The following is a 14,687-nucleotide window of genomic DNA, read 5'->3' as shown; positions in this document are numbered from 1 at the left end:
ACTTGTACTTCCCAAGAGCTTAGTACAGTGCTCTGCACACAGTAAGCGCTCAATAAATACGATTGATTGATTGATCAATCAGTGGTATCTATTGAGTGCTGAATGTGCAGAGCACTGTACTAAGTGCTTGGAAAAGTACAATACACTCGACTTGGTAGATACACCTCTGACCACAATCTTAGAGTCTACAGGAGGGCTCACAAACAATGCTGTCAGTCTCCTACCATTGAATCTACACTCATCTCAATATACGATGCCAAATGGGACATGTGAAGAGAATCTCAGTATGGTGTGCTGATCATGGGAAATAAAAAACAAAAAGGAATATTTTATTATTATCATTATACTATTATACATTGTGATGTACCATTAATAACAATAATGATAATAATGGTATTTGTTAAGCGCTTACTATGTGCCAAGCACTGATCTAAGCACTGGAGGGGATACAAGGTTATCAGGTTGTCCCAGGTGCGGCTCACAGTCTTAAACCCCATTTTACAGATGAGGTAACCGAGGCCCAGAGAAGTTAAGTGGCGAGTGCCGTTCCGAAGGGACGGGCGATGGCCTCCGTTGCCCTCAGCCCCCTACTGAGAGCTCACCTCCTCCAGGAGGCCTTCCCAGACTGAGCCCCTTCCTTCCTCTCCCCCTCATCCCGCTCTCCATCACTCCCATTTACCTCCTTCCCTTCCCCACAGCACCTGTATATATGTATATATGTTTGTACATATTTATTACTCTATTTATTTATTTATTTATTTATTTATTTTACTTATACATATCTATTCTATTTATTTTATTTTGTTAGTATGTTTGGTTTTGTTCTCCATCTCCCCCTTTTAGACTGTGAGCCCACTGTTGGGTAGGGACTGTCTCTATATGTTGCCAACTTGTACTTCCCAAGCGCTTAGTATAGTGCTCTGCACACAGTAAGCGCTCAGTAAATTCGATTGATTGATTGATTGATTGCCCAAAATCACACAGCTGACAAGTGGCGGAGCTGGGATAAGAACCCATGATCTCTGGCTCCTAAGCCCATGCTCTTCCCGATAAGCCACACTATATATTATTATTGTTATAATAGTATTTGTTGAGTATTTGTTAATAGTATGTGCCAAGCACTGAACTAAGTGCTGGGATAGGCACAAGATAATCAGATTCAAAGCACTCAATCACCTTATCCTCTCCTACCTCACCTCATTACTACAACCCAGCCCACACACTTCATTCCTCTAATGTCAACCTACTCTACCTCAATCTCACTACTGATTATAGAGAAGCAGTGTGGCTCAGTGGAAAGAGCACAGGCTTTGGAGTCAGAGGTCATGAGTTCAAATCCCACCTCCGCCGCTTGTCAGCTCTGTGACTTTGGGCAAGTCACTTAACTTCTCTGGGCCTCAGTTACCTCATCCGTAAAATGGGGATGAAGACTGCGAGCCCCCGTGGGACACCCTTATCACCTTGTAACCTCTTCAGAGTTTAGAACAGTGCTTTGAACATCATAAGCGCTTAATAAATGCCATTGTTTTTAGTTATTATTACTCAGCCATATCTTGCCTCTATTCTGGAATACCCTACCTCTTCATATCTGACACATGGTCACTCTCTCCACTTTCAAAACCTTATTGAAAGCACATCTCCTCCGAGAGGTGGTTTCCCCGACTAAGCCCTCATTTCCACTTCTCCCACTCCCTCCTGTGTTGCCCTTGCACTTGGATTTGCACCGTTCTGCCTCGCATATGTTAGGTACATATCAGTAATTTATTTATATTTATGTCTGTCTTCCCCTCTAGATGTAATGCTCACTTTGGGCAGGGAACATGTCTATCAACTGTTATATTGTACTTTCACATGCACTTAGTACTGTGCTCTGTACACAGTATGTGCTCATTAAATATGATTGATTGATTGATTGGTCCCACATGGGGCTCACAGTCTATGTAGGAGGGAGATCAGGTATTGAATCCCCATTTTGCAGATGAGGGAACTGAAGAACAGAGAAATTAAGAGGAGCAGCGTGACTCAGTGGAAAGAGCACGGGCTTGGGAGCCAGAGGTCATGGGTTCTAATCACAGCTCTGCCACTTGTCAGCTGTGTGACTTTGGAAAAGTCACTTAACTTCTCGGCCTCAGTTCTCTCTTCTGTAAAATGGGGATGAAGACTGTGAGCCCCACGTGGGACAACCTGATCACCTTATATCCTCCCCAGCACTTAGAAAAGTGCTTCACACATAGTAAGCGCTTAACAAATGCCATCATTATTATTATTATTATTATTAAGTGACTTGCCTAAGGGCACACAGCAGGCAAATGGGGAAGCTGGAATAAAATCCAGGTCCTCTGATTATCAGGCCTGATTCTCTTTTCAGGGCAGAGAAAGATAAAGCTTCTGACAATGTTGCATCCCATTTGAAAAGGGGAGTCAATTGCCACAGATAGGCAGGCAAAGCATACTGCAATTGAAAAGGAGTAAATTTTTTTTCAAAATTTCATTTAGGTAAAGAAACTGCATATAAGGGACAGTCTTCATTCATCAGAGAAGCAGTGTGATCTAGAGGATAGAGCACCGACAGACCTGGGAGTCGGAAAGACCTTGGTTCTAATGCCAGCTCTGCTGCTTGTCTGCTGTGTGACTGTGGGCAAGTCACTTCACTTCCCTGGATCTTAGTTACCTGATCTGTAAAATGGGGATTAAAACCATGAGCTGCATGTGGGCCATGGACTGTGTCCAACCTGATTAGCCTGTATCTACCGCAGCACTTTGTACAGTGCTTGACACATAGTAAGTGCTTAACAAATACCACAATTATTATTAAGGTGGAGATTGTAGTGGGGATCATGGGTCCTGCTTTGGTCTTTCCAGTCCATATGTAAGTATTTCCATTATTAGCATCTTTGACCCCACTGTCCATCCTATGAGGAACTCATCCAACTTTGACAATCGAGTACATCATCGTAAGACGTCAAAATGGATAAAGTCCCCCATCCTGCCCTAAAATCTTGTGTTTAAAAATACTTGCATCAACTTTCAAGAAAGTGGGTACATATAAATGCATTTGAAGAATAGTAGTGGGGAGGGGAGTTAAAGTGCTTTAAGAAAGAAAAGAAGACTATTGTTGAAGCCAAGATGAACAAATTCTCTAGTATGGTAGAAAAACACATCAACAGTCAGTGGAACAAGCTTCTACTTCTGTGACAACACCTAATCATAATATAATGCTTCATTTATTTTAAATTGTGATGTTGTGCCTTGAATTACTTTAATAAAGATCAAGCAATAGTTTAGGGTTGTTTATCTTTACAGTATTTGGCATTGTAAAGGAATTTTGTATTACTTCTCTGGCATTTTACAGATGGATTGTAATTCATAACATATAATGATACAACCGCATTTTTAAGTGAGTTAACGGATCGTGTCCTTAGGGGTATGACTGTACTATTGATTGATTGATCGAGTGACTGAATAATATTAAAAATACAGGAAACATGACTGTAAATTCTCATTTTATGCAGATATTGAGAAATGTACATTCTTGGTGTGTCTGTTCCAGGCCCTAAATGATTTGTAGATATTTTTGTTTCTGCTTTCGATTTTCTTTATTTTGCATCATATTGAAGTGCCCTCGAGAAAATAATATTAATTGATGGCCTTCACTCTGGATACACAATTTTGTTCAGTTCAAGAGGCAAAACATGCTCTCTTTTTCTAATAATGATACTTGTGGTATTTGTTAAGCACTCACTATTCACCAAGAACCGTACTAAGCTCTAGGGGTAGATGCAAGATAATCAATCGGACACAGTCCCTGTTGCATATGGGGCTCACTATGTAAGTGAGAGGGAAAACAGGTATTTAATCCCCATTTTACAGATGAGGAAACTGAGTTACAGAAAAGTGAAGTGACTTTCCTGAGGTTATACAGCAGACAAGTGGCAGACTTGGTATTAGAACCCAGGTCCTCAGGCTCCCAGGCCTGTACTCTTTCAACTAAGCTGTACTGATTCTCAGCAGCTTTCTTATTGTCATGATCTCACTGAAGCGAGACTCCAGATTGTAAGCTTGTTGTGGGCAGGGAATGTCTACCAACTTTGTAATGTACACTACTCTCCCAAGTACAATTTTCTTTACACAGTAAATACTCAATAAATACGATTGCTGGATTGAATATATAGCAGTCTTTTTGTTGGGAAGTTGCCAAAGATTGTAGCGGTGGAATGGTGACAGCACAGGTTTGGGAGTCTGAGGACGTGGTTTCTAATTCCGGCTCCACAACATGTCTACTGTGTGACCTTGGGCAAGCCAGTTAACTTCTCTGTGCCTCAATTACCTCATCTGTAAAATGGGGATTAAGAGTGTAAGCCCCACTTGGGACAACCTAATTACCTTGTATCTACCCCAGTGCTTAGAATAGTGCTTGGCACATAGTAAGCACTTAAATACAATAATAATAATGATAATAATCTGCCTTCTGTCGCTGTCTCTCCCATGATTCTACCACATTATTTAAAACTTTGTTTCACGCTGTCTTTAAAACAATGTGTTTTTCTATGTAGATGTTCTAATGACATCTTCTTAAGAGAGGCATGCTGCAGAATTTTTTTATGGTATCTTGTTAAGCACTTACTCTGTTTCAGTCACTGTACTAAGCGCTGGTTTAGATACAAGCTAGTCAGGTTGGACACAGTGCATGTTCTACATGGGGCTCGCAATCTTAATCCCCATTTTACAGATGAGTTGCCTGAGCCACAGAGAAGTAAAGTGACTTGCCCAAGTTCACATAGACAAATTCATCAATTGTATCTGAGCATTCCTGGTTAATAAAATTGTCAGAGACACTTTGACTCCTTTCAAAGAAGCAAGATCCTCTTACTCTGCAAGTCTACTCTGACACACCCCTGAACAGCTCCATAATCACCAAGACTTTTCTCATTCATTCAATCGCATTTATTGAGCGCTTACTTTGTGCAGTTCTCTCCTTTTCCTTTTCCTGGGGAATATAACTGAGAGGGTGATAGACAAGCCAAGTGTCATTTGGTTCCAACACCTTTGATCTCCTGGGATGTGACTATAAACCTTGACATGGAACTGAAATTGCATGTGATAACCCTGTCAGTGATCTTAGATGAATGGCTAGCACCTCTCTTGGTCAGCTATAACCTCTCCAAGCCCTTCATTCCTTTTTGGTTGTGAATATTATCAACTTCTTTCAGATACTCCTCATATCCATCAATATGACTTGGACATATCTCAAATGGGTGACCGTATACATCATGTGAAATTTAATTTGAGGTATCCTCAGACTTTTCCCCTGGCTTCACAGTTTAGCAAATAGGTGCTTGTTTCCCTTTGAATAAAAAAAAAATGTACTAATTGGCTTTATAGATTAGATGATGAAAGTCACGATTAGAGGGCGACAATTACCTCAGTATTAGTTCAACCAATCAGGTGAGATTTTTTTTGACACTTCTGGACAATACTCATAATCTGCCCACAGCTAAGAAGCTTGCTGGTATTTTCCAGTGAGCTGCTGAAGGTAAGACTTTATGATCATTAAGAGAATCACACGCAAATGTGGTGTGATTTTTTTTTTTTTTAGATCGGTTTGTTTTTGCAGAGTTTTTCAAATACGTTCATGGACTGGAAAAGTCCTCTAATGCATTCTTGAACTGGACTCAACAGTAACAAGAGTTACATTCTCAGATTACAAAAATACAGCAGTGGGGCATAATGGAAAGTACACAGGATTGGGAGTCAGGATACCTGAGTTATGATTACAGCGCTGTCACTCGTCTGCTGTGTGCCCATAGGCAAGTGACTTAACTTCTCTGTGCCTCAGCTTCCTCATCTGTAAACTGGGCATGAAGTACCTGTTCTCCCTTCCTCTTAGACTGTGATCCTGGTATGGGCTAGGGGCTGACCAATATGATTATCTTGTATCTTCCCTGCCAATCAAGCTATTTATTGAGCACTTATTGTGCTCAGAGCACTGTACTAAGCACTTGGGAGAGGACAATATAACAGTATAACAGAGTTGGTAGACACATTCCCTGCCCAGAATGAACTTACAGTCTAGAGCTTACAGTCTACTGCTTACCCTGGTGCTTCGCACATACTTCTCAAGCGCTTAGTACAGTGCTCTGCACACTGTAAGTGCTCAATAAATGCAACTTAAGGAATGAATTGCTTAGTACATGGTAAACGCTTGACAAATACTACAATTACTATTGTGATTACAGCAATTTCAAATAGTAGTAGTAATAGTATTTATTATTAGTGATAATAGTATTTGTTTACTAGTCGTAATTACAAATGAGTGATTTGGACAGCCTTTTGTCCACATAACACTATTTTTTAAATATATAGTGCTTCTATATATTTAAAAAATATAAAGAGAGATATATATAGAGAAGCAGCGTGGCTCAGTGGAAAGAGCTCAGGCTTTGGAGTCAGAGGTTGTGGGTTTGAATCCCAGCTTCTCCACGTGTCTGCTGTGTGACCTTGGGCAAGTCACTTAACTTCTCTGTGCCTCAGTTACCTCATCTGTAAAATGGGGATTAAGACTGTGAGCCCCACGTGGGACAACCTGATCACCTTGCATCCCCCCCCCAGCGCTTAGAACAGTGCTTTGCACATAGTAAGCACTTAACAAATGCCATTATAATTATTATTATTATTATTATTATTTATTATTATTCTTAAAAAATGGCCTTTACATTTCTGATGCATTGCATTTTAGGTAATAATTTCCCCTTTTATAACCTTTCTTATTAGGAGTTGCAGTCACTGACTGACATTCTGTTTTTTGGGCTCTTTTATCAATTCTTCTGAAAGCAGCTGACCAGTTTCAATGGCTATAAGGCATAGGATGTTTAGGGATTACTTTTTGGAGAAAGGTGAAAGCTCTAAGACATTTCATTTTCTCTTGCCTATCACTGTTCTCTTCCACTATTTTATTGCTCTGTATATTTACAGAGGAAAGTTGTGTTTGCTTTATCATCCATTTTTTCTTCCAACTTACCCTCCCAAACCAAATCCTTTCAAGTTTAATTAGGGGTTTGAAAAGGAAAAAAATCTTAAAAAGTGTGTATCATTGACCAGGGCCACCTCAACCCCTCTGAATTGCTACACTTAAGTCTCAAAGTAATATCCTGGATTTTCATAACCTTTCCACTTCCTTTCACAGACTGTATTTGCAGCATCTGCCCCGCTTTAAGGAGGCAGCAAGCTTATTTTTCCTGAACATTGTAATCCTACAAAGCGTTTGTTAAAAATGTAATAATTTTAAATCAGCACTAATACTTTTATTTTTGAACTGTGGAATTTGCTTATAATAATAATAATGATGATGGCATTTATTAAGCACTTACTATGTGCCAAGCACTGTTCTAAGCACTGGGGAGGTTACAAGGTGATCAGCTTGTCCCACGGGGCTCAGTCTTAATCCCCATTTTACAGATGAGGGAACTGAGGCCCAGAGAAGTGAATTGACTTGCCCAAGGTCACACAGCTGACAATTGGTGGAGCCGGGGTTTGAACCCATGACCTCTGACTCCAAAGCCCGGGCTCTTTCCACTGAGCCACACTGCTTATGGTGAAACCATCTGCATACTTGGCTAAGACCGCATGCAAATTACAACACTGATTGTGATTTTTATGCAGAATCAAAGGCATTTATTAGTGCTTACTGTGTGCAGAGCATTATACTAAGCATTTGGGAAATCCAGTAGAATTTGTCGATGCGTTTCTGCCTACAAAGAGCTTAGTTTTGAAGGAGACTGGGATAGATATAAATATTTTGTTGTTGTCCAATGATGTCGAGTCGTGTCCGACCCGTAACGACACCATGGGCACATCTCTTCCAGAATGCCCCACTTCCATCTGCAATCAATCAATCAATCAATCAATCAATCGTATTTATTGAGTGCTTACTGTGTGCAGAGCACTGTACTAAGCGCTTGAATATCTGGTAGTGTTCTGGTAGTGTTCTGGTAGTGTTTCCATACAGTTTTCTAGGTAAAAATATGGAAGTAGTTTACCATTACCTCTTTCTGTGCAATAAACGAGTCTCTGCCCTCTTCTCTCCCATGTCACTGCTGCCCAGCATGGGTGAGTTTTGACTTGTAGCAGATTGCCTTCCACTCGCTAGCCACTGCCCAAGCTAGGAATGGAATGGGTATGCCTCTGCTTGACTCTCCCTCCCGTAGTCGAGACCGGAAGAATACTGGAAACTCTCCAGGTGCGACCCTAAGAAGGTATAAATATTTTATCACCTATTAATTTGAAGAGTAGGTGGGCATTCATGAGTTTAGTCGCTTGGAGTGGGATTGAAGTCTATTTCATAGCTGGGAGAAGAATGGCATGCTGAATTGTCAGTTTAGTAGTAGATGACTCAAAATGAATCAACCGATCAGTTGATGGTATTTACTGAGCACTCACTCTGCCAGTGCTTGAGAGAGTTCAATACACCAGAGTGGGTAGACACATTCCCTGTCCACAAAGAGCTTACAGTATAGAAGGAAAGACAGACAAGAAAATAAATTATGAATATTCATTCAATCATATTTATTGAGCACTTACTGTGGGCAGAGCACTGTATTAAGTGCTTGGGGTCTTTATGTGCAAGAGTGTGCTTGTGGGGCTGAATAATAATAATAATAATAATGATGGGATTTGTTAAGCACTTACTATGTGTCAAGCACTGTTCTAAGTGCTGGGGGGATACAAGGTAATTAGGTTGTCCCACATGGGGCTCACAGTCTTCATCCCCATTTTAGAGGTGAGGTCACTGAGGCACAGAGAAGTGAAGTGACTTGCCCAGAGTCCCACAGCTGACAAGTGTGAGAAGCAGAGAAGCTAGAGAAGCAGCGTGGCTCAGTGGAAAGAGCACTGGCTTGGGGGTCAGAGGTCATGGGTTCTAATTCCAGCTCCACCAATTGTCAACCGTGTGACTTTGGGCAAGTCACTTCACTTCTCTGTGCCTCAGTTACCTCATCTGTAAAATGGGGATGAAGAGTGTGGAGCCCCACATGAGACAACCTGATCACCTTGTATCCCCCCCAGCACTTAGAACAGTGTTTCACATATAGTAAGTGCTGAACAAATGCCATAAAAAGTGGAAGAGCAAGGATTAGAACCCATGACCTCTGACTCCCAAAACTGGGCTCTTCCCACTGAGCATCGGTGCTTCTCTAAGGTTGGATGGGTATCAAAGGGTAAACAACCAAGTTTCTAGGTGATGCAGAAGGGAAAGAGAGTAGAGGAATGAGGGCTTAATCCCTCATTCAGGATTAAGGATAATCCTGAATACATATTTATTACTCTATTTATTTATTTATTTATTTTACTTGTACATATCTATTCTATTTATTTTATTTTGTTAGTATGTTTGGTTTTGTTCTCTGTCTCCCCCTTTGAGACTGTGAGCCCACTGTTGGGTAGGGACCGTCTCTATATGATGCCAACTTGTACTTCCCAAGTGCTTAGTACAGTGCTCTGCACACAGTAAACGCTCAATAAATGCGATTGATTGATTGATTGATTAATCAGGGAAAACTTCTTTGAAGAGGCATAATTTTGGTAAGGCTTTGAAATTAGGAGATGTGACATTCTGCCAGCCAGTCAGCGATAGTAATGAAGTACTCACCAGTATGCAGAGCACTGTAGTAAGTGCAGTGGTTGACTAAATTGAATTTCCTTGATGGTCTAAAGTCTTTGGCTAGAAGGCAGGTTCACAGGATACAGCACAATCCCCAAATGTTTTTCAGTATAAGAATATAAGCATGTTGCGATGGGTGAGAGAAGTGGTCCCTTCTGCCCCGTGTTTTGTTTGGTACCGAGTATAGTAGGGATGGTTTCCTTCCCTAAAGCCTATCCTTAAAGCCTGGCATGTACCATCGATCATCCCTATTTTCCCTTGGCTAATCCAACCTATTAGCTACAAATGAGTCCAAACTCTTAGTAAGCAGTCATTTATTGCAGTATTAACAAGCATTATAGGCATTCTCTGCACCGTGTGAAGAAGTGTTCCCTTTCTCTGCCTTGAAGCTATAACTTTCAACCTCCAAAGTCTCCACCTAATCTCGTTACTGTAGGATTCAGCCAACTAAACTTTGTGTCCACCCTCCCGTCACCATTCGTCGTTTTGTAAATTGTTCTTCTGAGAAGACCATTTTCAGGCATCTTGGCAGGGAGTATTAGAAGTAGCTTGATATTTATCCAGTGACAAATGTTCACTGACTGTAGGATTTTATTCCACAGCTCTACTAAAATCATGTCTCACCTCCAGGAAGTGTTCCCTGACCACTCTCTTCTCCATTCCTCTGTGTCACCTATACCCTAAGTCTGTACTCCCTAAGCACTTCAGTATTTGATCTACCCCAAACGAAGTATGTACATATTGTTATATTCTGTTGCTTCCCCTATCTGTTATGTATTTTAGTGTTGGTCTCCCCTACTAGATTATAAACTCCTTAAAGACAGGGATCATGCTTAACTCTATTGTACTCTTCCAAGTACTTGTAAAATTGCTCCACATCCATTGAGCATTCAATAAATGCCACTGATTGATTAATTGATTGATTTAATTCCTTTGGGTTTGATTGAATTTTTCCTTCTGGTATTTTCCTGTAGCATTTTGAAAGAGGAATTTCCAGTGTGGAGAAGGCTTAATTTTAATGATCACCCTTTAATATCCTTCCTTCATGTCTCTTGTCTTTCTTACGACTTTGGTGCTATCTTATTCTTTGTTCTGTAATACACTGGTGTTTCATAGTTTTCTTGCTGTTTGGGTATTTTTCCCTTTTAAGTTTCACATCATGGCATCAGATTCTCTTCCATTCTTGGGCCTTTTCACAATTAACTCCTGGCACAATCTTACCTGGCATTTTTCATTTGGCATTTCTTATGTTTAAATAATTTGTCTCTTTTCTTCAAATACAATTGTTTCTATTTCCTTAAAATAATGCCACTCTCTCACAGATGTTAATGAGCCTTTATATGAAAATTTTCAAAGTCAATTTCTCTTTTTGGCAATTTTATTTTTAGAGAAATACACAGGGGGTCATTGGTAACGGAAATCCAACTTGATGTTTTCATATATATGATAAAGATTTTTGAATAAAAATAAAATAAGTACTGTATCTTGGTATCCTGAACTTTTAATTATATTAAGACTATCACAGTTGCAAATTCCATTTAACTTTAATTCATCCAAAGATTACTTTCTGGTAATGTTTGAAAACATTATCATTTTTTTAGATTAATTCAATCTGCAAAAGAATTTGAACTCCTCAGAGACAAGTGCTATATAAATTAATAATAGTGATTGGTCTAATCATCTGGGTGAACAAAATACACACTGGAAATAAACTGCATGATTTGTTGAGAGGGAGAAAGCTGTAATTTAGAAAATTAATCCATAGCATGAAATTATAAACTGGGGTCACAGTAGACTTTATGGTGAATAATTTTTTAATACGCTTCATTGTCTCAGGATTTTTATACCACAGTGCATAGCAATGTGACTTTTTGAAGGTTAACATGACACAATTAAATTTGAACTTGCATTTTAGCTTTAGGACTCCTAGATCTATCAAGAACTCCCTCTGCTTTCTTGTAGGTAATAGGTTTGGGAATGGAAGGGTAAGGAATGTCCTAATCATCTTCTTTAGGTCTACCAGTGGTTATTAGAGAAATGAAAGGGAGTTGGCCATTAGGCTTCTTCCCTGAGGACAGGAAGTCAGGGTATTCACCACTAAAATGAGTTGGCAAATAAAATTCTGGAATTTTCTCCCCCCAGTATACTGTAAGCTCATTGTGGGCAGGGAATGTGTCTGTTTATTGTTATAGAGTACTCTCCCAAGTACTTTATGCAGAGTTCTGTACATAGTAAGTGCTCAATAAATACGACTGACTGACTGACCGACTGACTGAAAGCTTGGAAAGTTTCAAAAACAGGCCTGATGCTCATTTAGCCGTTAAATTACACATTATTCTTTCAGAGCATCCAGTTCTCAATGAATCAATCAATCAATCATATTTATTGAGTGCTTACTGTGTGCAGAGCACTGTACTAAGCACTTGGGAAGTACAAGTTGACAACATATAGAGACAGTCCCTACCCAACAGTGGGCTCACAGTCTAGAAGGGGGAGACAGTGAACAAAACCAAACATATTAACAAAATAAAATAAATAGAATAGATATGTCTGTTTGTGTTCCCTGAGATAGCTGGCTGGGAAATGGAGATTGGGCCCAGATTCAGTTCAGCCTGGGGACCTCACCATCATCATCATGGCCTAAAGGAGCTAAGGGAAAGAGGAGTTCTTGGAACTGAATGCAAGCAGTTTAATAATAATTTTGGTATTTGTTGAGTGCTTACTATATGCTGGGCACTGTATTAAGCGCTGGGGTGGATACAAGCAAATCGGGTTGGACACAGTCCCTATCCCACATGGGACTCACGTCTCAATCCCCATTTTACAGATGAGGTACCTCGGGCATGGAGAAGTGAAGTGACTTGCCCAGGGTCACTTGGTAGACAAGTGGTAGAGCTGGGATTAGAACCCATGACCGTCTGACTCCAAGGCCCATATTCTATCCTGTAAACCATGTTGCTTCACCTTTTAGAGGGAACTAATAATAATAATTAAAATAGTAGTGGCATTTGCCAAGTGCTTACTATGTGCCAAGTATTATACTAAATACTGGGGTAGATACAGAATAATCAGGTCAGATACAGTGCCTGTCCCACATGGGGCTCACAGTATAGGTAATGGGGAGAACAGGTATTGAATTCTCATTTTAGATATGAGGAAACTGATGCGTGAAAAGTTCAGTGACTTCCCAAGCTCACCCAGCAATGGTGGAGCTGGGATTAGTACTCAGTGCCTCTGACTTTCATGAGGCCATATTGCTCCTCAGTGCTTACATTCATTTATTCATTCATTCATTCACTCATTCATTCAATCGTATTTATTGAGCGCTTACTGTGTGCAGAGCACTGTACTAAGCACTTGGGAAGTACAAGTTGGCAACATATAGAGACAGTCCCTACCCAACAATGGGCTCACAGGCTAGAAGGGGGAGACAGAGAACAAAACAAAACATATTAACAAAATAAAATAAATAGAATAAATATGTACAAATAAAATGAATAAATAGAGTAATATACACACAAACATACATACATATATACAGGTGAGGGGAAGGAGGTAAGGTGGGGGGAATTCAACATTTAGGGGACATTTCAATGAGGCCCTCTGTCCTATGGGTAGATGGCATATCTATGGGCATATACCTATGGGCACATGGGTAGATAACTTCAGTTAGGAAATTATAAATTAAAACAATGAAAATGTAAATAGGTTCCTAGTTTGCACTTAAATAGCTCAGTGGCACGTCTGTTATGGCCCTCAGCTTAATACTGTTTCTAGAAATTCACAGAAATGCTGTATTTGACTTGGGAGTTTTCACAGAAGGTTTATTAGTTATACTGTTTCAACTGTGCAGAGAGGCAGTGTGGTCTTGTGGCTAGAGAACGGGCCTAGGAGTCGGAGGGCCTGGTTCTGCCACTTTTCTCTGGTGGGATGGGCAAGTCACTCAACTTCTCTGTGTCTCAGCTGCCTCATCTGTAAAAATGAGGATTAAGACTGTGATCCCCATGTAGAACATGAACTGTGTCCAACCTAATTAATTTGATTCTAATCCAGTGCTTAGTGAAGGGCCTGACACATAGTAAGCCCCAGCACATAGTAAGCATTTAAGAACTACCTTAAAGCCCAAGCAAACAAAAAAAAAAAAAGGTTGATCAGCCAAACCTAAACAGATTTCCGAAATAGTAGCATAGGATCCCCTCTCAGGGTCACATTTGGAGAGTTTCCAGTGCTCTACCATTCTCGATTATGAGAGGGAGAGTCTCGCAGAGGCAAATTCATTTCATTCTTAGCTTGGGCAGTGGCTAGAGAGTGGAAGGCAATCTGCTACAAGTCAAAACTCACCTGTCCTGGGCAGTGGTGGTATGGGAGGGAGAGTCAAGGATGGAGACTCAAGTCTACCGCGTGGAAGGAGGCAGTGGTAAACCAATTCCATATTTTTACCAAGAAATTTCTATGGATCCACTACCAGAACATTTGCAGATGGGGGTGGGACGTTCCTGGAGAGATGCGTCCATGGCGTCGCTATGATTTGGAGATGATTCGACAGCACAAGACAAGACAAGCATTGGCTATCGGGAGTTTTGCTAGGGCTACACACAGTTGCTAATGATCTTATCTTTACAGTCTGTAATTTTGGGAGTGAGGGATGTAACATATTTTTAGGAGATGGGAGGACAGTAAGACATCTTGATAGAAAGGTGATCTTGGCAGACTTCCCCACCATCAATTGTTGGCAAGATGCTAGCCAGAATCCTCCTGGCTTGGGCTCTGAAAAAAATGATATGCTTCAAGCACTGAAATATGGCTCTCGACTGCTACAGGTCAAAACTCACCTGTCCTGGGCAGCGGTGGTATGGGAGAGAGAGTCAAGGGTGGATACTCAAGTTTACCCCATGGAAGGAGGCAGTGGTAAACCAATTCCATATTTTTACCAAGAAAATTGTATGGATCCATTACCAGAACATTTGCAGATGGGGGTGGGGCGTTCCGGGAGAAATGCATCCATGGCATCGCTATAATTTGGAGATGACTC

General features: G+C 40.5%; 2 non-coding genes across 2 annotated transcripts; one reads left to right on the top strand and one right to left on the bottom strand.

Moving 5' to 3' along the window:
* Positions 1-8,116: 8,116 nt before the first annotated feature.
* LOC119920138 lies at positions 8,117-8,254 on the bottom strand. Its single transcript, XR_005447903.1, has one exon. It is a non-coding gene; the product is annotated as a small nucleolar RNA SNORA7 (small nucleolar RNA).
* Positions 8,255-13,848: 5,594 nt separating this feature from the next.
* On the top strand, positions 13,849-13,986 carry LOC119920684. The gene has a single exon (XR_005448413.1). It is a non-coding gene; the product is annotated as a small nucleolar RNA SNORA7 (small nucleolar RNA).
* Positions 13,987-14,687: the final 701 nt, after the last annotated feature.

The sequence above is a fragment of the Tachyglossus aculeatus genome, chromosome X1 (genome assembly GCF_015852505.1).
Source record: "Tachyglossus aculeatus isolate mTacAcu1 chromosome X1, mTacAcu1.pri, whole genome shotgun sequence".
Lineage (NCBI taxonomy): Eukaryota > Metazoa > Chordata > Mammalia > Monotremata > Tachyglossidae > Tachyglossus > Tachyglossus aculeatus.
This window is presented reverse-complemented; position numbering and strand designations above follow the sequence as displayed.